The following is a 26,136-nucleotide window of genomic DNA, read 5'->3' on the forward strand; positions in this document are numbered from 1 at the left end:
TGGTGCGCCGTTTTTTAAGCCCGTTGGAAAAGCGCAGTATTCGGGTGGGAGTGACCCGATTTTCCAGGTGCCGTCTGTCACCCCTTTCTTTGATTAGGAAAGGGAACTCCCTGACCCCTTGCGCTTCCCGAGTGAGGCAATGCCTCGCCCTGCTTCAGCTCGTGCACGGTGTGCGCACCCACTGACCTGCACCCACTGTCTGGCACTCCCTAGTGATATGAACCCGGTACCTCAGATGGAAATGCAGAAATCACCTGTCTTCTGTGCCGCTCAGGCTGGGAGCTGTAGACCAGAGCTGTTCCTATTCGGCCATCTTGGCTCCTCCCCCTAGAAGCAGTTCTTAATAAATACAGTTCCCACCAAACCACTTCACAAGATGTCATCATGACCTTTTATAGAAGACACATCAGACCAACACTTCAAGAGAGAAAAGTAAAACTGAATTAAAATTACCTGTGTCTGTAAACGCTTCTTAAAATTTGAGAAGTTAATATCAATTTCTCATAAAAAATAAAACCTCATTAATTTGTATAATCCTAAAGAATTCATTAATAGAAACCAAATGAAAGGATGAGTAACATAAGCTCTTAAAAGACCAAGGCTTTTTGTCAGTGACATTTTCAACAAGTACATGATTACATATTTGTGGGTGCTTCTAGCACAGTGATGGGCACATGAGAAAGAATTCAATTCCATAAATATTTATAGTATTGAACTCTAAATTAGCTCCTGAGTCTTGCTGTTACATATTCTAAATACATTCCCCATAAACTGATTATACTATTTGCCTAATCTATGAAGATGAATTAGTCTTCAAAGTACTTTTTAAAAAACTTGCAGCTCAAATTAAAATATGATTAATTCAAAATGAAACAATTATATTGCATAAATCTATATCATAGTATGAAATCTTACTCTTATTTAGAGGAGAGTCTAAGTAAATTGTTTCCAGAATTAAAGAGTAATTCTAGATGTATAAGGTACTTAGTAAAACACTTTACTTATAATTATAGAATTTTGACATGCAATTTTCATTAACATTACCTTTGCAGATTGAAGAAAAACAATATTAGCATGTTGCTATTAATCTTAGGCAAAAGCCATTTCTTTGCAAGTCTTAATGTCCAGCTTAAACCAAAATTACATGATAAATTAGATTACATTAGGTGGGGCACATGGCTACTTAGCAACCAAAGGATGGTGGAAATGCTTTTTGGTTTCTTTTTTTTTATTTCAGTGTTTCTCATTGAAATATTAAGTCACATCTACATATACATATATATATATGATGAACTTGACATTCTCGTCAGTGAGCTCCGTGATCCACGCGGTAGGCTAGTTGGCATACAGCATTGCGCCCAGGTGCCACCAGCCTCCGTGTCAGCTCCGTGGTGACTCTTCTTACACATTCTTAAATACAAGTCTTTTGTTTCTATAGGAGATATTCTCAAAGTGGCATGTGAATCTAAGTTATGAAGGAAGCATAACAATTAAATAACATCCATACACCCATCACCTCATGCAGAATGAAATACTTCTAGTCCTGCGGAAGCTACAGGACTGCTGGAATTTCTTCTCTGATCCAGTCCCCTTGCTTCATCACAGAGGTGACCACTCTTCTGAAGGTTATGTTCATAATCCCTGTGCTTTTCTTTATAGTCTACATATATATCTATGTATAGAGAGGAGAGGTGTAGGTATAAATATAGATATATCTAAAAATATATTATTTTGTCATATTTAAGCTTTAAAAAATGGGTATCATGCTGAATTAGTATTTACCTTGAAGCACACTGTGATCAATAAAAACAACACCATCACGCCCAGTGGAATAAGCATGGCTCACACAGCTAATCCTGGCATTTTGGGAGGCTGAGGCAGGAGGAGTTCAAGACCAGCTCTATAAAAAAACGGGACCAGGAGTTCAAGACCAGCTCTCCAAAAAACGAGACCCAGACCCTACAAAAAAATTTAAAAATTAGCCAGGCATGGTAGCATGTGCCTGTAGTCCCAGCTACTCAGGAAGCTAGGGCAGGATAATTGTGTGAGTACAGGAATTCAAGGCTGCAGTGAGTTGTGATCAGACTACTGCACTCCAGCCTAAGTGACAGAACAAGACCCTATCTTAAAAAACAGAAGAAGGGAGAGAGGCAAAGATGGCTGATTCAGAGCCGCTGCCGTCAATGGCTCTCATGGAAAAGAATGAAAATGGTGAGTGAATTCAGAATCTTCAACCGAAATATCTGGGTTCTCACATTGGGACTGACTAGGGGGATGGCTTGACCCACATAAAATGAAGAAAAGCAGGGTAGGGCAATGGCCCATCTGGAAGGGGCACGGAGTCAAAGGAATCCTGTCATGGTTAATACTGACTGTCAACTTGATTGGGTTGAGGGATACAAAGTATTAATCCTGGGGTGTGTTTGTGTGAGTGTTGCCAAAAGAGATTAACATTTGAGTCAGTGGGCTGGCAAAGTCAGATCCACCCTTAATCTTGTGGGCACAATCTAATCAGCTTCCAGCAAATAGAAGGCAGAAAAACATGAGAAAGAGATTTGCCTAGCCTCCCAGCCTACATCTTTCTCCCATGCTGGATGCTTCCTCCCCTCGAACATTAGACTCCAAGTTCTTCAGGTTTGGGACTTGGACTAGTTCTCCTTGCTCCTCAGCTTGCAGACAGCCTATTATGGGACCTTGTGATTGTGTAAGTTAATACTTAGTAAACTCCCCTTTATATATATGTGTGTATATATATATATATATATATATATATATGTGTGTGTGTGTGTGTGTGTGTGTGTGTATATATGTGTGTGTGTGTGTGTGTGTGTGTATATATATATATATATATAGTGTCCTATTAGTTCTGTCCCTCTAAGAGAACCCTAATACGAATTAGATTTTGGCAGTGGGAGTGTGGTTCTAGAGGAATAGAATATAAAGGATGGAGTTCTTTCATTGGTTTGGGAGTCTCTGGAGTTGGCTGATTAATATGATTAGAGCCAAAAATGCTAAGGTCTCTACTTCTAATAGTATGGAGAACACTGATAGTTTTTGTTGGAAACTGTGTAGAGAGTTATACAAAATAAATGCAATTGAGACTCCTGATTCACCACTCTTGAGAGGCAAGGAGTTTAGTGACTCTATACATAATACTTTTCACCATATGTGGAGAATCAAGGAACATAATGAAGCTGGTTGGTTGCTCCTAAGTTCAGTGGACAAAGTGATGAAAGAAAATGATGAACTCAAGTATTCTGTCTCCCAGGTTCAGAAGCAGATATGGAGCCTCAAATCTGCTAAGACTGCCCTGAATGAGAGTCTTATCTCCTGTAGAAAAAGAGCTGAAACTGTGGAAAAACAGACCCAAGCTCTTACACGAGTGGCTGACCAGCAATGAAAGATGCATGCACAGCCTCACCAGGTGTCTACTGTTAAAGTGAGGGCATTTGTTGGAAAAGCATGCGACCTGGCAACTTGGAATGGGGACATGTGGGAGGACCCTGATGAAGCTGAGGACACTGAGTTTGTAAACTCTGGTGAACCTTTTTTGCCAGAAGAAACAGCTTCCCCATCCCCAGTAGTGGCAACATCCCCTCCCTGACCTATGCTGCTATCAGCCTTTCCACCTTTGTCCAAGGAGAAAAACCCTATGCTGCCTGCAGCAACAGTGATGGCCTCCCCTGAGCCAGTTGCCAGGCAAGATAATGTTGAGTCTCCTCAGAGGCCACCCCCAACACCTCTGTTTGCTTCTAAACCTATAACTAAAGTCCTGGTGGCCCCCTAAGGATGAGGTTGAGAGTGTGACCCATGAGGAAGTGCACTATACTTGAACTGTTGGAGTTCTCTAATTTATATAAACAGCAATCTAGAGAACAGGCATGGGAATGGATATTAAGGGTATGGGATAATGGTGGAAGGAACACAGAGTTGGATCTGTAGCAGGATAAGCCATGGCCAAAACCCCTCAGACACTGGGTTGAGGGAAGAGGTAGCTTTATTTGGCCAGGAGCGTCAGCAGACTTGCATCTCCAAAACTGAGCTCCCCAAGAGGGAAATTCCTGCCCCTTTTAAGGGCTTACAGTTCTAAGGCAGTCCACGTGAAAGGGTTGTGATCAATTGACCAAGCATGGGGTACATGGCTGGGGCCCCATGCATCGGTAGTTAAGACAGAACAGAACAGAAAGTTTCACAATGCTTCCTCATACAATGTCTGGAATCTATAGATAGTATAAGCAGTTAGGTCAGGGGTTGATATTTAATTAGCAGACCAGGCCTGGGGTGCGTGGCCAGGCTGCCTATTTATCTCATTTTTGCCTTCTTTAACTTTTATTTCTTCCTTCTTTTTCTGAGGTATGAAACAATAAGAGAGGTGGTCTCCTTCCTCATTCCCCCCTTTGAGAATCTCACTTATTAGTGGGCGTTCTCACTTTCATCTTTACTACCTAGGTCTTCCTGCAAGACAGATTGATAATGATTCATGTAATACATTTGAGCCTTATCTGTACTTGCTAGTTTCACATTCCTTGAGACTCAGCGAGTTTCTGCTTCACCTCCCCCATGCAGCTGCAAAGTTACAAGGTTTATACAGAAACATGGTTTCCCAAGGATTTGGAACATGTAGTATAGATAAATGTAAAAGACTGATCAACTGCCTTTGTTCTTGCTTCTGTAAGTGTGCTTCCTGCATCACATAGCTCCCAGCCACTGACTGCTTAAAAGGTGGCTGCTTTCTTTGTCCAGGGCTCAGACTTTCCTGTACACTAATCCTACTGAGCCAGGTGATCATCTTTTAATAAAGACCTTTCCTGAACTCACTTTGTTTGGTCTCTCCCATCTTTGATTGTCCCGCAACAATAATAACTATAAAACAGAAACTGTTTTAACTTGTTGCCCTACTCAGTGACCTGACGAATACATTGGGAACAGTCCTCCATGTGGGGAAAATCAGTGGAAGTCCTTATTACATAAGTCCAAATTTTAAGGAGAATAAGTCCCACGATGAGTTTCCTCATGCTTTGGCTGTGCGTAGATGAGTCAGCTTCTGGGTGTTACTGGAGCAGGGCTTGTCGTCCTTCTCAGAGTCACTTTGCAGGGGTTGTCCGGGCTTGGTCTCACCTTCCAGGTCTCAGAGGCTGCAGGTTTCACATGGCTGTGGTGGATCCAGGCTTGGATTCTTTCAACCTTTACAGCTGTGGGGGTGGTCAAGATGATGGTCTGGGGTCTTTCCACCGTGGTCACAAGGGGACTACATTCCAATCCTTGATCCACACTTGATCACCTGGAGAGAAAGGGTGAACTGGGGAGAATAAGCTAATAGGGCACCTCTCATTTACCCAGGCTGAAATTGTTTGAGCAATTTTTCCTATGGCCTATAGCTGTCATTTTAACTCAATTTCACCTAGCTCTTGTGGAGTGCCTGGGAGTCCCCATAGTATGGGAGGGGGTCTATGATACAATATTTTATAAGGGGAATATCCTGTTCTTTTAGAAGGGGTACATCTTATTTTAAACAATACCATCAGGAGAGCCTGGATCTATTTTAATCTTGTTTCCTGACACACTTTCCCTAAGCTATTCTTGATAGTCTGATTCATTTGCTTCACCTTTCCTGAACTTTGAGGTCAGGAGGCAGCATGCAGTTTCCATGTGATCCCTAATACCTTTGCAGTCTTCTGTACCAAGTCAGCCACAAATGCCAACCCATTATCTGAGCCAATTCGTAAGAGCAGTCCAAATCTAGGAATACGATCTCGAAGAAGCGCACGGGTTACTTCACGAGCTTTCTCAGATCGTGTTTGATAAGCCTCCACTCACCCAGAGCAGGTATACATGAGAACTAGTAAATACTTGTTATCTCCACACTTGGGCATTTATGTTAAGTCCACCTGGAGATCTTCAAAGGGAGCTGCTCCATAAACTTGTATGCTGAGCAGAACGGCTGGATCCTGCCTCGCATTGTGCTGTCGGCAGGTTACACACCACTGTACCAGTATTTTGGCAAGGGCTGACAAATGCGAGATGTAGAAGTACTGGCCTAACAACTTTTCAAGTGACCCCGACCTAGACGGGTGGTTTCATGCACAGTCAGTACGACTGTGGCTCCCAGCAGCTGTGGCACAGCTACTTTCCTATCTGGTAACTGGATCCATCCTTCTTCCATCACCTGTCCTCCCTCTGCCTGTAGAAAGTCCTTTTTTCTTGTTTAGAATAAGTAGGTACAAGGTCAGGTGCTTGAGGGAGCAGGGGGGCTGTGACTGATGCCTGGTAGGGGGCAGATGCTGCTTTTCGAGCCTCTGAGTCAGCTTGGGAGTTGTCCAAGGCAACTGAGGTGGAAGCTCGCTGGTGGACTCCGCAGTGCATGACTGCCACCTTTTGGGGTTTCCATACTTTTTCTAATAATTGCAAGATTTCTTGCTGATATTTTAGTCCTTTACCCCAGAGTTCAACAGGCCCTTTTCTTTATATAATGCTCCATGCACTTGGAGGGTTAAAAAGGCATACCTGGAGTCAGTGTAAATGTTTACAGCCTTACCTTCACTGAGTTCTAAGGCCCAAATTAAAGCAATGAGCTCAGCTTTCTGGGCTGAGGTACCTTGGTGCAATGATTTGGCCTCAATTACAGTGTCCGCGGTTACCACTGCATATCCCACACACCTCTCTCCTTGTGGGTTGACAAAGCTGCTCCTGTCCATGCACAGCTCCCAGTCCACTGATGCCCAAGGTTGGTCCCGGAGGTCAAGTCTGCTAGAGTAAACTGAGTCTAACACCTCTACACAGTTATGCTCAACAGGGCTCTCTGATACCGGGAGTAAGGTGGCGGGGTTCAGGGTTTTACAAACTTCAATGGTTATGCGGGGATTTTCACAGAGCAAGCTTTGGTACTTGGTTAGTCTAGCACTCGTTAGCCAATGATGTCCTTTGGTATTCATTAAAGTCACCATAGCATGGGGGGCCCCTTTATGTTCAGGTTTTGCCCAAGGGTTAGTTTATCTGCTTCTTGTGCTAGCAGGGCAGTTGCTGCTAAGGCCCTCAAACCCAGGGGCCAACCTTTAGAAACCCTGTCTAGTTGTTTAGAGAGGTAGCCACCGGCCTCGACCAGGGCCCCACAGTCTTGGTCAAAACCCTAACTGCCATTTTTTCTCTCTCTGACACATATAGTGTAAATGGCTTTGTCAGGTCAGGCAGACCCAGGGCTGGGGCTGACATGAAGTTTTCTTTTAACTCATGAAAATCCTGTTGCTGTTGGGACCCCCATTCGAAAGGTTCCATGTCACCCCTCTTTGTAACTTGGTACAGAGGTTTGGCCAGTACTGCAAAATTTGGGATCCATAACCTGCAGAACCCTAAGAACAGCTCCTAAGAATTCTCTCACCTGCCTTCTGGTCTTAGGCTCTGGTAGGTTGCAAATGACCTGCTTTCTTTCTGATCCTAGGCTGCATTCCCCCTGTCAGATTGTAAATCCTAGGTAGCGTACCTGCTGTCTGCAGATCTGAGCTTTCTTCTTGGACACCTTATACTCACAGTCCTCCAGGTGTCAGAGCAGGGCGTCTGTTCCTTTGGCGCACCCAACTGCTGTGGGGTGTCCGAGCAGGAGGTCGTCGACATACTGGAGCAACACACAGCCTAGGTCTCTGGCAGGAAACTTTCGCAGGTCTTGAGCCAGGGCCTCCCTGAAGATAGTGAGGGAGCTCCTGAACCCTTGGGGAAGCTGGGTCCAAGTGTACTGAGTGGCGACACCTAAGCCTGGGTCTTCCCACTGGAAAGCAAACAGTTTCTGGCTCTCAGGAGCTAGTCTGGTGCTAAAGAAAGTGTCCTTCAAGTCCAGGCAGGTGAAGCAGCTGTCCTCAGCTGACAGTAACCCTAAGAACATGTAAGGGTTAGGTACCATTGGGTGCAAAGTCACTGTAGCTTGGTTAACCAAGCGCAAGTCCTATACTGGTCTGTAAACCTTGGTTCCTGGATTGGGAACAGGCAGTAGGGCTGTGTTCCAGGGAGACTGACGGGGCTATAATTCCAAAGGCCTTCAGGCACTGGAGATGGATCTGGATACCTTCAAGAGCTTCTCTGGTTATGGGGGCTTCGTTTACTGCTAGCCCCAGAGGATTATCTTCTGCCCACACCCTTAGCCACTGCTTAGCCAAAGCTGGTCCTATCTCTTGGCCTGGCTCAGTTAAGAAAAGTCCATTCTTCCTCCCAGGGGACTGTAAGGGCCATAATGACTCCCATTCCAGCTTTAGCGGTAAAGAGCTGTGCTTTGTAAAAGAGATGGTGGCCCTCAGCTTGCTAAGCAAGTCCCTTCCCAGCAAGGGCAAGGGGCAGTCGGGCATGTACAAGAACTGGTGAATCACTTCATGTCTCCCTACAGTACAAGTCCAGGGCAAGTAGAAAGCTTGTTTTTTCAAGACTCCTGTGGCTTTGATTATATCAACAGTCTTTTTGGATAAGGGGCTGACTGGGGTGGTTACTACTGAATGTTCAGGACAAGTATCAACAGGAAACTCAATGTCCTTGCTCCTGACTGTCATCCTGACCATGGGCTCATTGGGGGCACCTGAGCCCGGTCCCCCTCAGTCCAGTAACCCTTCTGCTAGATTAAACAAGGCCCCTTCATCCTTGCCTGAAACCTCTGGCTCAGAGCCATTTTGTTTCTCTTTTAACTAGGGGCACTTGTCTTTCCAATGTGCTGTTTCTTTACAGTATGCACACTGGTTATGCTGCAGGCCCTATGGTTGGTCAGACTGAGTGTTTTTCCCAGGGTCCCCCCTTCCTCGGCCCTTCGGGGGAACTCCTCTAATAGCTGCAGCTAGCAGATAGGCGTTTTGCCGGGCTTGGCACTTGCTTTCTTTGCGGCTCTCTCTACGGCCTGCCACATCTCTATTCACAAACACCTGACTGGCTATTTTTAATAACTGTGAAGTATTCATACCCACAAACCGAGCCTGTTTCTGAAGCTTTCTTCTAATATCTTTGGTGCTTTGACTAACTAAAGCCATGTTAATCATGCGCTGATTTTCAGGGCTATTGGGATCAAAGGGAGTATACATATGATAGGCCTCACATAGTCCCTTGTAAAATTGTGCTGGACTCTCTTCTTTTCCTCGAATGACCTCAGAGACTTTGTTAACATCTGTGGCCTTCTGAGCTCCCTTTTTTAACCCTTCCAGGAGGGCCTCTCTATACCGTTTTAGTCTCTCCATGTCTGGCCCTTTACTTGGGTCCCACTGGGGGTCTGTTCCTGGTAATTGGACTCTCACATACTCCTGGGGGTTTTGGTTAACTGGCCAGAGCATGTTCCTCTAGCCACTTAGTTGCTGCCTGGAGCACCCTTCGCTTTTCATCTGTGTTAAAGAGGTACATGAGCAGCTGGTGGCAATCAGCCCAAGTAGGGTTATGAATCTGGATAATAGTTTGGAGCAAATCAACTAATGCTTGAGGCTTTTCACTATAAGATGGGGTATTGTTCTTCCAGTTGAGGAGATCAGCAGAGGTGAAGGGTTGATACACAAAGGCACTCCTTTCTACCATATGCCCATCCTCGTCTACCCTAGTATATCGCTGCTCCCTCAGGGGCATTTGTATTCCAGTCTTAGGCCATAAATGAGCCACCAGGGGAGGGGTTTCTCCCACAGCTTCACATCCTCTCTTGTCTACTCTGGGTGGTCTAGGGGTGTGTGTGTCCTGTGGAGGCACAGGTGCTGTGGGCTCAGAAGTGGGGAGTCTCTCTTCTCAGTAAGCGGGGGGCATCGCTGGTGCCATTTCCTGCCATAAGTCTTCTGATATTGGATTGGACAGAACTTTAGGGGCCAACTTCCCTTGGCAGGTGGAGCGGGATCCTTCGTTAGCTATCTGTCCTTTCACCACTAACACTGTGGCTGCCTGTCCTCTTAACCACGGTGGGGGGTTCTAAAACCAGCTGTAACCAAGTGTCTATGCATGGGAACTGGTCTGGGTGCCCTGGCTTACAGGTTATCTTATGCCATACCTTTGAAACAAGGGTCCTATCCAGGCTTCTTCTGATGGCCAACCCACCTCAAATACTGGCCAGTCTATCTTACACAAAGTTCTGAGTTTTCCTGGTGTCATAGTAATGCCATAGTCTCCCTTAAATCCCTACTTAAAATTTTTTAACATAGTTCCTAGTGGAGTGGGTTTACTTTGTGTCTGACCCATTTTTCTCTCAAGACAATGTTCACACTACAAGAAGGAAAGGGTAAAGATCACTCACTCATCTAATTCACACTAAATCAAGCATTTCAAGCCAAGTCAAAATCAAAACCAAAACCAAAGTGCCGATAAAGGCACACCATGGGTGATCAGGTCACGCTTCCACTCAAATGGAGTGGGCAAGTCCCCAAGACCAGTCTTACCATATTCCAGATGTCCAGACTCCAAGTGCCAGTTCCTTTCTGGTGTTCAGCCACTGCGTTGATCCTCCGCAGGGGCCTGCCATGCACTGCTCTGTTGAGGCGTTCCACCAGGGCAAATGCCTACCCAGGAGTGCTCTCAGGATCCACGTCACTCAAGCTGGCCAGAGTCCCCTGCAGGGATGCTCCACAGGGCAGGCCTGAGCCACCTAAGGGGCTGCCTTGACTGTCTGCTAATCACCTCGCTTCCCAGTCAGAGAACCAAGAAATGTAGCAGGACAAGCTGTGGACAAAACCCCTCAGACACCAGGTTGAGAAAGGAAGTAGCTTTATTCGGCCAGGAGCATCAGCAGACTTGTGTCTCAAAAACCAAGCTCCCTGAGAGAGAAAGTCCTGCCCCTTTTAAGGGCTTACAATTCCAAGGAGGTCCACGTGAAAAGGTCGTGATCGATTGAGCAAACATGGGGTACGTGGCTGGGGCTGCATGCATCGGTAATCAAGACAGAACAGAACAGAGCAGAAAGTTTCACAATGCTTCCTCATACAATGTCTGGAATCTATAGCTAATACAAGCGGTTAGGTCAGGGGTTGATTTTTAACTACCAGACCAGGCCTGAAGTGCAGTGCTGGGCTATTGATCTCATTTTTGCCTCTCTTTAACTTTTACTTCCTCTTTCTTTTTCTGAGGTGTGAGACAATAAGAGAAGTGGTCTCCTTCCTTAGATCAGGCTGAATTTATTGACTTGGGCCCACTAAGTAGGGACTCTGCATTTAATGTTGCAGCTTGAGGAGTTAAAAAAGCACTTCCTGTACAGCCTGCAGAACCATGAGCCAAAATACATTTTTCTTTTTCTTTTCTGATGGAGTCTCACTCTGTCACCCAGGCTGGAGTGCAGTGGAACAATCTCAGCTCACAGCACCCTCCACCTCCCAGGTTCAAGCAATTCTCCTGCTTCCGCCTCATGAGTAGCTGGGACTACAGGCATGTACTACTATGCCCTGCTAATTTTTGTATTTGTGGTAGAGATGGGGTTTGACCATGTTGGCCAGGCTGGTCTTGAACTCCTGACCTCAAGTGATTGGCCCGCTTTGGCCTCCCAAAGTGCCAGGATTACAGGGGTGAGCCACCATGCCTGGCCCTCTTTTCTTTAGGAATTACCCAGTGTCAGGTATTCCTTTACAGCAAGGCAAGAAATAACAATCCCATAGGACAAAATAAATATCCATAAATCCATATGGACATAAATAAATAATTCAATAAATAAATGTATGAGAGAAGAGACACTTCTTCCTTACAGAATTCCAATTAATCAATGTAGAAGGAATGAGTAAAATACAAAATCCCCACTAGACCACCACAGTAGTAACTGTTGACACGATCCACCAACGAATCAGAAAACCAGCAGGCAAAAGTTTGAGAAGAAACAGGATGCTAGCACGGTCTCAAAGCATCTCTCCAAGATGTTTATCATTTACAAAGGGAGAAAAGTAACTTACAGTAATGAAACCTGGGAGATTCCACCTTAACCAAGTGATGGTGGTAAATATCACTAATAAGCCACGTTGGCATCCTGTACCCCTGATAGGGAATAACAAGGGCATTTCACTTTGAGATCTTCTTCCCCCAAACACATCACCTTAGTCTAATCATGAGGAAAACGTGGACAAAACCAAACTGAGGATCATTCTACAAAAAAGCTGGCCAGTACTCATCAAGAGTCCATGAAAGACAAGGAAATATGGAACAACTGTCACAGATTGGAGGAAACTGAGGGGACACAAATGAATACAACATGAGATCTTAGATTATATCCTGGAATATTAAAAAGGCATGGTAGGGGTGGGAGGAGATGGTGAAAATCAAAGGGCTATAGTTTAATTCATAGTATTGTAACAAAGTTAATTTCCTAATTTTGATTACTGAACTACAGTTATATAAGTTTTTAACATCGGGGAAGCAAAGTGGTAGAAATATGTGAACTCTGTACTATTTCTTCAAATTTTCTGTAAGTCTAAAATTATTTCAGAAATAAAATAAAAACACATGCATCCACAAAATAGTAACTACGGAGAGGTGATAATGTGTTAATTAGCTTGATTTTGATGATCATTTCACAACGCATGTGCATATCAACCATCAAATTGTACACCACATATAATTTTTATGTCAATAAATCTTAAAATATATAAAAATGAATCAATAAAATAAAAAATAAATTAAAAATAAGAATAAGCTCCATCTGAAGCGCTACTTGCATAGTGCACATTGAAAACCACATCCTGCTGCTGCTGGCTGGAGGACTTGAATACCATTCAGACTTTCCCCTAGTACTGTGCAGCTCTTCATCTAAAATCATAACTACAAAATTGCTGGCAAGGTACTATCCCTGGTCCTCGATTTTCCATACCTATAAAATGAAAGGGTTAGGAAAAAAAGATACTATTCTTTCTCTTTTTTCGTTTTTGTTTTTTTTTTGAGATGGAGTCTTGCTCTGTTGCCCAGTCTGGAGTGCAGTGGTGCAATCTCCAGCTCACTGCAAGCTCTGCCTCCCGGGTTCACGCCATTCTCCTGCCTCAGCCTCCTGAGTAGCTGGGACTACAGGTGTCCGCCATCACGCCCGGCTAAGTTTTTGGTAGTTTTTGTAGACACAGGGTTTCACTGTGTTAGCCAGGATGTTCTCCATCTCCTGACCTTGTGATCCGCCCACCTCAGCCTCCTAAACTGCTGGGATTACAGGTGTGAGCCACCATGCCCGGCCTCTTTCTCAGTTTTGAAATTCTATGCTTCATGCTTCATAATTCTCAACTCTTCTTAGCTTGGCCTTCATTGCCAAGTTAAGTTAACAGCCTTTGGTGTAGAAGTGACCAGAGATTATATATACCAGTTTGGGGCTTAGTATGTCATCACATTAACCAAAGACAGTCCATGTTATGTGGCAGAGGTAATTGGGTTCTTAGTTTTCTTTTTTGTTTTCCTTTTTTCTTTTTGAGACACAGTCTCACTCTGTCACCCAGGCTGGAGTGCAGTGGTATGATCTTGGGTCACTGCAACCTCCACCTCCCGGGTTCAAACAATTCTCCTGCCTCAGCCTCCCAAGTAGCTAGGATTACAGCCATGCGCCACGACGCCTGGCTAATTTTTATATTTTTGGTAGAGACAGAGTTTCAACATGTTAGCCAGGCTGGTCTCAAACTCCTGACCTCAGGTGATCTGCTCACCTCAGCCTCCCAAAGTGCTGAGATTACAGGCGTGAGCCACTGCACCCGGCCAGGTTCTTAGGTTTCAATATCTCAGAAAGCTAATTAATAATCGTAATCTCATTTAAATCTCGATTTTACACAGTAATAACAGTGAACACATGGTGAAATTCGGCCCATCTAACTCAGAAACTTCATTTTAGGACAATATTTCAAACTCCTTTCCCATCTAGGCATTTTTCAGTAGCAGACATGTGGCACACCTGACTCCCTTCACCTCCCTCTTAGTGAAGGTTTAGGGATTAGAGATGTACTCAAAGCCAGAACTCAGTGGCCTAAATCACCAGTCCTTGGATTACTATAAGCTCACCTAGAGTCTAAAAGAACAATTCTCCTTATGCCCATTGTGATCCTGGAAACATTACTTCTCTCCTCAGTTGCTGTTTCTCACTTAGCATCTCATTTTGGAAATCTTTGTTTCTCTGTGGCCACTAGGACATTTGCTCCACTGAACTTTCTGGCTTTAATTTTTGCCCCCTCAATCAGTCCCAAATAGCCCTACTGAAGTAGCCCCAGAAACTCGCATTGCTATTCCACTCTTTCATGATTTCTCATCTACATATTAACTACCACTCCAACATTCCTGCATTTGTGGTCATCTTGTCAGCACATCTCGCTGACCTAAATGAAGAAATGCCTATTCCTTTTACTCCAGATTATCCATATAATTCTTCTTGAAAGCTATTCTTGGGATGTACTAAGGAAAGTACTTGACTTTTGGTGTCTGATGATATAGGGTTTAAGTGCTGGCTGCACCACTTACTTAGGAAATTTCAAAAAGGTATTAAATTCTTATAAATGGGAATAATGCCTACTTTATAAGGTGTTTCAAAAATTCAGTGATAATGTATGTGATATACACAGCACAAGGTCAGTCTGTTGAGAAGGACCCTGCCGGTCGTGGCTATGAAGATGATAAGTACCCATGGGATGCCATGAACAGAGCAGTCACCTCTATTGACCTCAGCCACAAAACACCAGCCCTTCTAGCTTCCCTGGATCCTTTGCTAACTGTGCTTTTTTCTAGGAGAGTATGTGTTTCTCTATTTGGCTTGAGAACTGAACAATCCTTCAAAGGGTTGAAGTATCTTTATTATATATACGGTCTATGCTTTATCATACTAATTTTTTTTTTTTTGAGGCAGGGTCTCACTCTGTGGTTCAGGCTGGAATGTAGTGGCATGATCACAGATCACTGCAGCCTTGAACTCATGGGCTCAAGTGATCCTCCTGCCTCAGCCTTCTGAGTAGCTGGGACTTTCGGTGCACACCACCAGGTCTGGCTAATTTTTTTTTTTTTTCTAAGAGATGGAGTCTCACTATGTTGCCCAGGCTGGTCTCAAACTCCTGGGCTCAAGTGATCCTCCCGCCTAGGCCTCTCAATGTGTTGGGATTACAGATGTAAGCCACCTTGCCCAGCCCTAAATTTTTTTTCTTATGGTAAAATACACAAAAATGTACCATCCTAACCATGTTTAAGTGTGCAATTCAGTGGTGTGAAGTACATTCACATTGTTACGTAGCCATCACTACTATCCATCCCTTGAACTTTTAAAAAAGTCATCCCAAACAGAAAGTCTATACCCATTAAACACTAACTCTCTATTCTCCCCTACCACCAGCCCCTGGAAACTACTTTCTGTCTCTATGAACTTGCCCATTCTAGGTTCTTCACATACATGGAATCATATATTTGTGCTTCTGTGACTGGCTTATTTCACTTAGTATAATGTTCTCAAGGTTCATCTATGTTGTAGCATATATAAGAATTGCACTTCTTTTTAGGCTAAATCATAGTCCATTGTACATATATACCTCATTTTGTTTATGCATTCATCTATGGATGAACATTTGGGTTGTTTCCACATTTTGGCTATTGTGACTTTATCCTGTTTTACATTCTGCAGAAATTTACATCTTTATTTTCAGAACTATTAAGTTTCCTCATACTAACAGTCACAGGGAGAGAGTCATGAAAGACTTTTATTTGACTTCATTTTTTGGTCATTTATTCTTTTTTTTTTTTTTTTGGCAGCCACAAAGACTGGGATTTCTAATTCTAGTTATGATAAGTAGATAATTTAAGCCATTTATCCTTTTTTCTGTTTCCTTTTCAAGAAAAGAAAATAGTATTTTTATAAAATATGATCGTGTCAGTTTGGTCTATTTTTATATGTGTTAAGGAGAGCAATAATAGTCAAAAGAATAACAATATAACGATTAGGTATTTAGTTTTAAAAAAAAAGTAGAGGATGGGGCAATAGATAGCCTGCCTCTTCTCTAACCAATTTGTTAACTGTTTAAGAAATTGACAATAAAGAATATGGCATATGGAGGCCAGAATGTTACTTTTATCATGAACAAAGTTGATTTCAGAGAATGCAGCTTATCTCTACTTGCAGGCAGACGGCCATCTTAATTCTATATCCCAGAATTAAACAGGTCTCACAGCCACTCAGAGACATGTCTCCTGCAGGGAAGGAAAAATTATCGACTGACAAACAGTCTGATTAAATGCTTGTCTTTTACACCTGCTATGGTTTGAATGTGTCTCCTCCAAAACTTAGGTGTTGCTAATGTGACAGTATTAAGAGGTAGGGCCTTTAAAAGGTGATTAGGCCACAAGGGCTCCTGTCTTGTGAATGGGATTAGATGCCCTTATAAAAGGGCTTCAAAGAGGGAGTCATCCCTTTTTGTCCTTCTGCCTTCTGTTATATGAGCACACAGCATTCTTCCCTCACTCCTCAATACGCAACAGTCAAACTGCCATCTTGGAAGCAAAAAGACCAGACCCTCACCAGATAACTGAACCTGCCAGTGCCTTCATCTTGGATTTCCTGACTTCCAGACCTGTGAGGAAACAAATTCCTGTTCTTAATAAATTACCCAGTCTGTGGTATTCTGTTATAGCAGCTCAAAATAGACTAACACAATGTCCTCACCTCACCTCTCTGCCTTGGTACCCATCACATTGTGTAACAATGGCCTGCCTTGGCCTGTCTCTTTCCTATGAGCATGTTGCCTTCATCCATTCTTCCACTCACTCAACTGGTTTTACTGAGCGCCTATTTTGGGCCTAGCAATATGCTAGGTCTTGCATTCAAGTCTTCTGTCAACAGAGGTGACAGAAACTGACATAACACCTACCCTTAAGGAAAGCAGCATAGAAAATATTGTAAAGGAGACAGAGTGCAGCATTAGACAATAAGAAGGGCAGAGTGACTTAACAAACTGGGAGAAGGCTTTTCTTGGGAAGTCACATTTTTGATGACACCTCGAGGTCAAGGAGTACTTCACCAGTATATTATACTCTGGTGTCCAGTAGAGGCATAGTACATAGCAGAGCTCAGTAAATGCTTAACAAATTAATCAATGAGTGATATATGTGAAAACACTTTATATACAGTCAAAGTACCACACAGATGTTAACTATCATCATGTAGTTAATACAGAGAGATCTACTTTTGTTCAGCTTCTCTGGAATACCCAAAAAGATATATAGCAGTGTCTGGAGACATTGTGAGTTGTCACAACTGGAGTTGAGGGGAGATGTGGTAATGGCATCTAGTGAGTAGAGACCACAGTTGCTACTAAACATCCTACAATATACACAGCAATCCCCCAAAATGTCAATAATGCCACTATTAAGAAATCCGATTCTGAAAAAAGGTTCCAAGATGGCCGAATAGGAACAGCTCCAGTCTACAGCTCCCAGCGTGAGTGATGCAGAAGATGGGTGATTTCTGTATTTCCAACTGACCTTTGAAGAGAGTAGTAGTTCTCCCAGCATGGAGTATGAGATCTGAGAATGGACAGACTGCCTCCTCAAGTGGGTCCCTGACCCCTGTGTAGCCTAACTGGGAGGCAACCCCGAGTAGGGGCAGACTGACACTTCACAAGGCCGGGTACCCATCTGAGACGAAGCTTCCAGAGGAACAATCAGGCAGCAATATTTGCCGTTCTGCAATATTTGCAGTTCTGCAGCCTCTGCTGGTGATACCCAGGCAAACAGCATCTGGAGTGGACCTCCAGCAAACTCCAACAGATGAGCAGCTGAGGGTCCTGACTGTTAGAAGGAAACCTAACAAACAGAAAGGACACCCACATCAAAACTTCATCTGTATGTCACCATCATCAAAGACCAAAGGTAGATAAAACCACAAAGATGGGGAGAAACCAGAGCAGAAAGGCTGAAAATTCTAAAAATCAGAGTGCCTCTTCTCCTCCAAAGGAATGTAGCTCCTCACCAGCAAGGGAACAAAGCTGGATGGAGAATAACTTTGATAAGTTGAGAGAAGAAGGCTTCAGAAGATTGGTAATAACTAACTTCTCTGAGCTAACGGATGATGTTCAAATCAATTGCAAAGAAGCTAAAAACCTTGAAAAAAGATTTGACGACTGGCTAACTACAATAAACAGCATAGAGAATACCTTAAATGACCTGATGGAGCTGAAAAACATTGGAACAAGAACTACAAGACACATGCACAAGCTTCAGTAGCCGAATCGATCAACTGGAAGAAAGGGTATCAGTGATTGAGATCAAATGAATGAAATGAAGCAAGAAGAGAAGTTTAGAGAAAAAAGAGTAAAAAGAAATGAACAAAGCCTCCAAGAAATATGGGACTATGTGAAAAGACCAAATCTACGTCTGATTGGTGTACCTGAAAGTGACGGGGAGAATGCAACCAAGTTGGAAAACACCCTTCAGGATATAATCCAGGAGAACTTCCCCAACCAAGCAAGGCAGGCCAACATTTAAATTCAGGAAATACGGAGAATGCCACAAAAATACTCCTCGAGAAGAGCAACCCCAAGACACAAAATTGTCAGATTCACCAACATTGAAATGAAGGAAAAAATGTTAAGGCAGCCAGAGAAAAAGATCGGGCTACCCACAAAGGAAAGCCCATCAGACTAACAGTGGATCTCTCGGCAGAAACTCTACAAGCCAGAAGAGAGTGGGGGCCAATATTGAACATTCTTAAAGAAAAGAATTTTCAACCCAGAATTTCATATCCAGCCAAATTAAGCTTCATAAGTGAAGGAGAAATAAAATTCTTTACAGACAAGTGAATGCTGAGAGATTTTGTCACCACCAGGTCTGCCTTACAAGAGCTCCTGAAGGAAGCACTAAACATGGAAAGGAACAACCGGTACCAGCCACTGCAAAAACACAACAAATTGTAAAAGACCATCGAGGCTAGGAAGAAACTCCATCAACTAACAAGCAAAATAACCAGCTAACATCATAATGACAGGATCTAATTCACACATAACAATATTAACCTTAAATGTAAATGGCCTAAATGCTCCAATTAAAAGACACAAACTGGCAAATTGGATAAAGAGTCAAGACCCATCAGTGTGCTGTATTCAGGAGACCCATCTCACATGCAGAGACACACATAGGCTCAAAATAAATGGATGGAGGAAGATCTACCAAGCAAATGGAAAACAAAAAAAGGCAGGGGTTGCAATCCTAGTCTCTGATAAAACAGACTTTAAACCAACAAAGATAAGAAGAGACAAAGAAGGCCATTACATAATGGTAAAGGGATCAATTCAACAAGAAAAGTTAACTATCCTAAATATATATACACCCAATACAGGAGCACCCAGATTCATAAGCAAGTCCTTAGAGACCTACAAAGAGACTTAGACTCCCACACAATAATAATGGGACACTTTAACACCCCACTGTCAACATTAGACAGATCGACGAGACAGAAAGTCAACAAGGATACCCAGGAATTGAACTCAGCTCTGCACCAAGTGGACCTAATAGACATCTACAGAACTCTCCACCCCAAATCAACAGAATATACATTCTTCTCAGCACCACACCACACTTATTCCAAAACTGACCACATAGTTGGAAGTAAAGCACTCCTCAGCAAATGTAATAGAACAGAAATTATAACAAACTGTGTCTCAGACCACAGTGCAATCAAACTAGAACTCAGGATTAAGAAACTCACTCAAAACCGCTCAACTACATGGAAACTGAACAACCTGCTCCTGAATGACTACTTGGGTACATAATGAAATGAAGGCAGAAATAAAGATGTTCTTTTAAATCAATGAGAACAAAGACACAATATACTAGAATCTCCGGGACACATTTAAAGCAGTGTGTAGACAGAAATTTACAGCACTAAATGCCCACAAGAGAAAGCAGGAAAGATCTAAAATCGACACCATAACATCACAATTAAAAGAACTAGAGAAGCAAAAGCAAACACTTCAAAAGCTAGCAGAAGCCAAGAAATAACTGAACTGAAGGAGACAGAGACACAAAAAACCCTTCAAAAAATCAATGAATCCAGAAGCTGGTTTTTTGAAAAGATCAACAAAATTAATAGACTGCTAGCAAGATTAACAAAGAAGACAAGAGAGTAGAATCAAATAGATGCAATAAAAAATGATAAAGGGGATATCACAACCGATCCCACAGAAATACAAACTACCATCAGAGAATACTCTAAACACCTCTATGCAAATAAACTAGAAAATCTAGAAGAAATTGATAAATTCCTGGACACATACACCCTCCCAACACTAAACCAGGAAGAAGTTGAATCTCTGAATAGACCAATAACAGGCTTTAAAATTGAGGCAATAATTAATAGCCTACCAACCAAAAAAAGTCCAGGACCAGATGGATTCACAGCTGAATTCTACCAGAGGTACAAAGAAGAGCTGGTACCATTCCTTCTGAAACTATTCCAATCAATAGAAAAAGAGGGAATCCTCCCTAACTCATTTTATGAGGCCAGCATCATCCTGATACCAAAGCCTGGCAGAGACACAACAAAAAAAAAGAATTTTAGACCAATATCCCTGATGAACATCAACACAAAAATCCTCAATAAAATACTGGCAAACCGAATCCAGCAGCACATCAAAAAGCTTATCCACCATGATCAAGTGGGCTTCATCCCAGGAATGCAAGGCTGGTTCAACATATGCAAATCAATAAATGTAATCCAGCATATAAACAGATCCAAAGACAAAAACCACATGATTATCTCAATAGATGCAGAAAAGGCCTTTGACAAAATTCAACAACACTTCATGCTAACAACTCTCAATAAATTAGGCATTGATGGGATGTATCTCAAAATAATAAGAGCTATTTATGACAAACCCACAGCCAATATCATACTGAATGGGCAAAAACTGGAAGCATTTCCTTTGAAAATTGGCACAAGACAGGGATGCCCTCTCTCACCACTCCTATTCAACATAGTGTTGGAAGTTCTGGCCAGAGTAATCAGGCAGGAGAAAGAAATAAAGGGTATTCAATTAGGAAAAGAGGAAGTCAAATTGTCCCTGTTTGCAGATGACATGATTGTATATTTAGAAAACCCCATCCTCTCAGCCCAAAATCTCCTTAAGCTGATAAGCAACTTCAGCAAAGTCTCAGGATACAAAATCAATGTGCAAAAATCACAAGCATTCCTATACAACAATGACAGACAAACAGAGAGCCAAATCATGAGTGAACTCCCATTCACAATTGCTTCAAAGAGAATAAAATACCTAGGAATCCAACTTACAAGGGATGTGAAGGACTTGTTCAAGGAGAATGACAAACCACTGCTCAACGAAATAAAAGAGGACACAAACAAATGGAAGAACATTCCATGCTCATGGGTAGGAAGAATCAATATTGTGAAAATGGTCACACTGCCCAAGGTAATTTATAGATTCAATGCCATCCCCATCAAGCTACCAATGACTTTCTTCACAGAATTGGAAAAAACTACTTTAAAGTTCATATGGAAACAAAAAAGAGCCCGCATTCCCAAGACAATCTTAAGCCAAAAGAACAAAGCAAGAGGCATCATGCTACTTGACTTCAAACTATACTACAAGGGTACGGTAACCAAAACAGTATGGTACTGGTACCAAAACAGAGATATAGACCAATGGAACAGAACAGAGCCCTCAGAAATAATACCACACATCTACAACCATCTGATCTTTGACAAACCTGAGAAAAACAAGAAATGGGGAAAGGATTCCCTATTTAATAAATGGTGCTGGGAAAACTGGCCATATGTAGAAAGCTGAAACTGAATCCCTTCCTTACACCTTACACAAAATTTAACTCAAGATGGATTAAAGACTTAAATGTCAGATCTGAAACCATAAAAACCCTAGAAGAAAACCTAGGCAATACCATTCAGGACATAGGCATGGGCAAGGACTTCATGTCTAAAACACCAAAAGCAATGGCAACAAAAGCCAAAGCTGACAAATGGGATCTAATTAAACTAAAGAGCTTCTGCACAGCAAAAGAAATTACCATCAGAGTGAACAGGCAACCTACAGAATGGGAGAAAATTTTTGCAATCTATCCATCTCACAAAGGGCTAACATCCAGAATCTATTAAGAACTTAAACAAATTTACAAGAAGAAAATCAAACAACCCCATCAAAAAGTGGGCGAAGGATATGAACAGACACTTCTCAAAAGAAGACATTTATGCAGCCAACAGACACATGAAAAAATGCTCATCATCACTGGTCATCAGAGAAATGCAAATCAAAACCACAATGAGATACCATCTCATACCAGTTAGAATGGCGATCATTAAAAAGTCAGGAAACAACAGGTGCTGGAGAGGATGTGGAGAAATAGGAACACTTTTACACTGTTGGTGGGACTGTAAACTAGTTCAGCCATTGTGGAAGACAGTGTGGAGATTCCTCAAGGATCTAGAACTAGAAATACCATTTGACCCAGCCATCCCATTAGTGGGCATATACCCAAAGGAGTATAAATCATGCTGCTATAAAGACACATGCACATGTATGTTTATTGCAGCACTATTCACAATAGCAAAGACTTGGAACCAACCCAAATGTCCATCAATGATAGATTGGATTAAGAAAACGTGGCACATATACACCATGGAATACTATGCAGCCATAAAAAAGGATGAGTTAACGTCCTTTGTAGGGACATGGATGAAGCTGGAAACCATCATTCTCAGCAAACTATTGCAAGGACAAAAAAACCAAACACTGCATGCTCTCACTCATAGGTGGGAATTGAACAATAAGAACACTTGGCTACAAGGTGGGGAACATCACACACCGGGGCCAGTCGTGGGGTTGGGGGAGTGGGGAGGGATACCATAAGGAGATATACCTAATGTAAATGACGAGTTAATGGGTGCAGCACACCAACATGGCACGTGTATACATATGTAACAAACCTGCATGTTGTGCACATGTACCCTAGAACTTAAAGTATAATAATAAAAGAAATCCGATTCTAAAATAATTACTGCGTTTATATGTGCATTCATCTGTTTTACAGTGATGAAACATTTCACTGTATAAACATAATACAATGAATGCTAACATTTTTGTATTCATTCATTCAACAAATAATTACTAAACACCTATTATAAGATAGTATAGTCCTCAAGACTGTGGGGGATTTTTATTTTATTTGTAGAGAAAAGGGGCTTGCTCTGTCTCCCAGGCTGGAGTGCAGTGGAAGGATCATAGTTCACTGCAGCCTTGAACTTCTAGGCTCAAGTGATCCTCCGGTCTCAGCTTCGCAAGTAGCTGGAACTATAGACATGTGCCACCACTCTCAGCTAATTTTTCTGTTTTTTGTAGAGACAGGGTCTCACTATGTTGCCCAGGCTGGTCTGAAACTCCTGGCCTCAAGCCATTCTCCTACCTCAGCCACCCAAAGTGCTAGGATTACAGGCATGAGCCACCACACCCGGCTGGATTTTTTAAATATTAAAGACACATCCTCGACCATTTGGAAGTATGTGAGATACTTTAAGAAAGTTACTAAAGTTCTAAATAAATAAATGTGCTAAAATCTCAGGAGAGACCACATCTGACTGTGAAGAGGAAAGGCTTTATACACCCCTAAGGGCTTTGGACGGTAGAAGCATTTGCAAGAGTGAAGGGGGTGGGTCTCCAGAGGCACAGGGAGTGGCCTAACTGGACCACTGGGGTATGAAAAGACACTGCATAGAGGGGTATGGAGAAGCCCAATTTGCCTCAAGTCCAGGACTTGACTTGAAAAAAAAAATCAGAGCAGTGAAAAATACAGATAAAAAAGAAGCAGAGCTGTGCACGGTGGCTTATGCCTGTAATCCCAACACTTTGGGAGGCTGAGGCGGGCTGATCACCTGAGGTAGGGAGTTCGAGACCAGCCTGACCAACATGGAGAAACCCTGTCTCTACTAAAAATACAAAATTAGCTGGGTGTGGTGGTGCATGCCTGTAATCCCAGCTACTCAGGAGGCTGAGGCAGGAGAATCGCTTGAACCCGGGAGGCAGAGGTTGTGGTGAGCCAAGATCGTGCCATTGCACTCCAGCTTGGGGCAACAAGAGCAAAACACCATCTCAAAAAAAAAAAAAAAAAAAAAAAAAGCCCAGGTGCAGTGGCTCACGCCTGTAATCCCAGCACTTTGGGAGGCCGAGGTAGGTGGATCATGAGGTCAAGAGATCAAGACCATCCTGGCCAACATGGTGAATTCCTGTCTGTACTAAAAATACAAAAAATTAGCCAGGCGTGGTGGCAAACACCTGTAACCCCAGCTACTTGGGAGGCTGAGGCAGGAGAATCACTTGAACCCGGGAGGCAGAGGTTGCAGTGAGCCGAGATCGCGCCATTGCACTCCAGCCTGGGCAAAAAGAGCAAAACTCTTGTCTCACACACACACACACACACAAAAAGAAGAAGCAGCAGAAGTTAACAACTTCTGAATGCTGGAGTAAGTTCACTTATTAAAATTAAAAATTAATAGTATCCTAATAGCATCTTTTACTCTCTAATCAAGGTTAGTCCCGAGTCTATCCTTACCCCTAAACACACAATCACATAGCATTTATATCTACTTTTTCTTTATTCAAATAATGCTCTCACCTCTATTTTTAAGTGGCTAAAATCAGCATTTTTAATGCAAATATTAAAGTAAGCATCATAACATTATATAAAACAGTTTAAATGAATTGAATTAGAATGTTATATTCTAATTTTTTCTATGAAAAGGATCATTAGTTTTGCAAAAAGAATTTAAAAATCAAAAGGCAGACTTAACAAAAAGAGAAGCCCATTCACCCCTAGGTTCTTTGACTTCTTTTTATCAGATGATTATACCATCTGCCTTTAGCAAAAAACCTTCAAAATTTGTACCTTAAAATACTCTAACAAAGTGCTAACATAGGGAAAACTGCCAACATTTTTAATCAGACATCAAGTGATGGTATATGTATGTGGGGTATGTGGTCTCAAGTGTTTATTTTCTTTAGGAGCAAAGAAATGTGATAATTGTTTCCATAATAAGAAAAATATGAAATCATGTCACTGGGATAAGGGTGGAGTATAGTATCTTTAATGTAATTTACATGTTTAAACTCTACATACATAAAAACAAATATTTCATAAGAATCTCTAGAATTCCCTAAAGTAAACTATGATTTCTTTTTTTTTTTTTTTGAGACAGAGTTTCTGTCACCCAGGCTGGAGTGCAGTGGTGTGAACTCGGCTCACTTCAACCTCTGCCCTCCGGGTTCAAGTGATTCTCCTGCCAGCCTCCTGAGTAGCTAGAATTACAGGCATGAGCCACTGTGCCCAGCTATTTTTTAATAAAATAATATACCACCAATATTTTCTCATACACGGTATTAAGTGATAGTACTCTGGTTACTTTAAGGTGTCACTTCTGGTATATTTATCAAAAGGAGACAGAAATCCAATAGCTGGCAATGACACGGCAACAGTTACTGAAAAGAACTGTTAATATTATCTGAAAGATTAAAATTACATCTTGTTCCTTTAATTTTCAACTCATCTGAAAAATGAGGGCCTGAAAAGTACTGTGTTTATCACCACACTAAACCTGGCCACAGGGCACCCTATATTCACACTTCATGTTCCTGTAACTATTTACACATTGTCTATAAAAAGTTCCTTGTTTCACCTGAAAAGCAGCACAGACTAGCATTCACATCTACTGAAAGCCATCATGACCTATGTAATTGTGCAGCATGAACAAAGAGGCCTTTATAAAGCCAAAGGCAAAGCTCTTAGTAACAACCTGTTTCAGCTGAGACAAGCTGACCTCCGCTTTTGAAATTATACTTAATCATTCACCAAAATAGCTGCATATAATAAACCACTTAAAGCAGCTTTTTAAAAAAAGGTAAAGGGTGTTGGGTGCAGTGGCTCACACCTGTAATCCTGGCACTTTGGGAGGCTGAAGAGGAAGGATCACTTGAGCTCAGGTAGTTGAGACGGCAGTGAGCCATGACAGTGCCACTGCATTCCAGCATAGGCAACAGAGTGAGACCCTGTCTCCCCCAGCAAAAAAAAAAAAAAAAAAAAAAAACGGAAAAGAAGGGAGGGGCTAATTTTCTATGAATTCCCTTTTACACTTAATTCACTTTCAATGCTTGCACTTTCAAATGTTTCAATGTTTTTAAAAATGAAGTTTTAAGTCTTGATTCTGGCAGATAGTTCTAG

The 26,136-nt window shown here is 42.3% G+C and overlaps 1 protein-coding gene across 5 annotated transcripts in view; it reads right to left on the reverse strand.

The window, feature by feature from the left end:
- Positions 1-1,005: 1,005 nt before the first annotated feature.
- Positions 1,006-26,136, reverse strand: part of LOC101152843 (protein SGT1 homolog) — a 47,339-nt gene continuing 22,208 nt past the window's right edge. For 4 of the 5 annotated variants that reach the window (XR_010130541.1, XR_008670943.2, XR_010130540.1 and 1 more), the window contains one exon: positions 1,006-1,900. The gene's annotated coding sequence lies outside the window, so the exon portion shown is untranslated. The remainder of the gene's footprint in view (positions 1,901-26,136) is intronic. The other variant, XR_010130542.1, reaches the window with a different exon arrangement.

The sequence above is a fragment of the Gorilla gorilla genome, chromosome 14, assembly GCF_029281585.2.
Source record: "Gorilla gorilla gorilla isolate KB3781 chromosome 14, NHGRI_mGorGor1-v2.1_pri, whole genome shotgun sequence".
Lineage (NCBI taxonomy): Eukaryota > Metazoa > Chordata > Mammalia > Primates > Hominidae > Gorilla > Gorilla gorilla.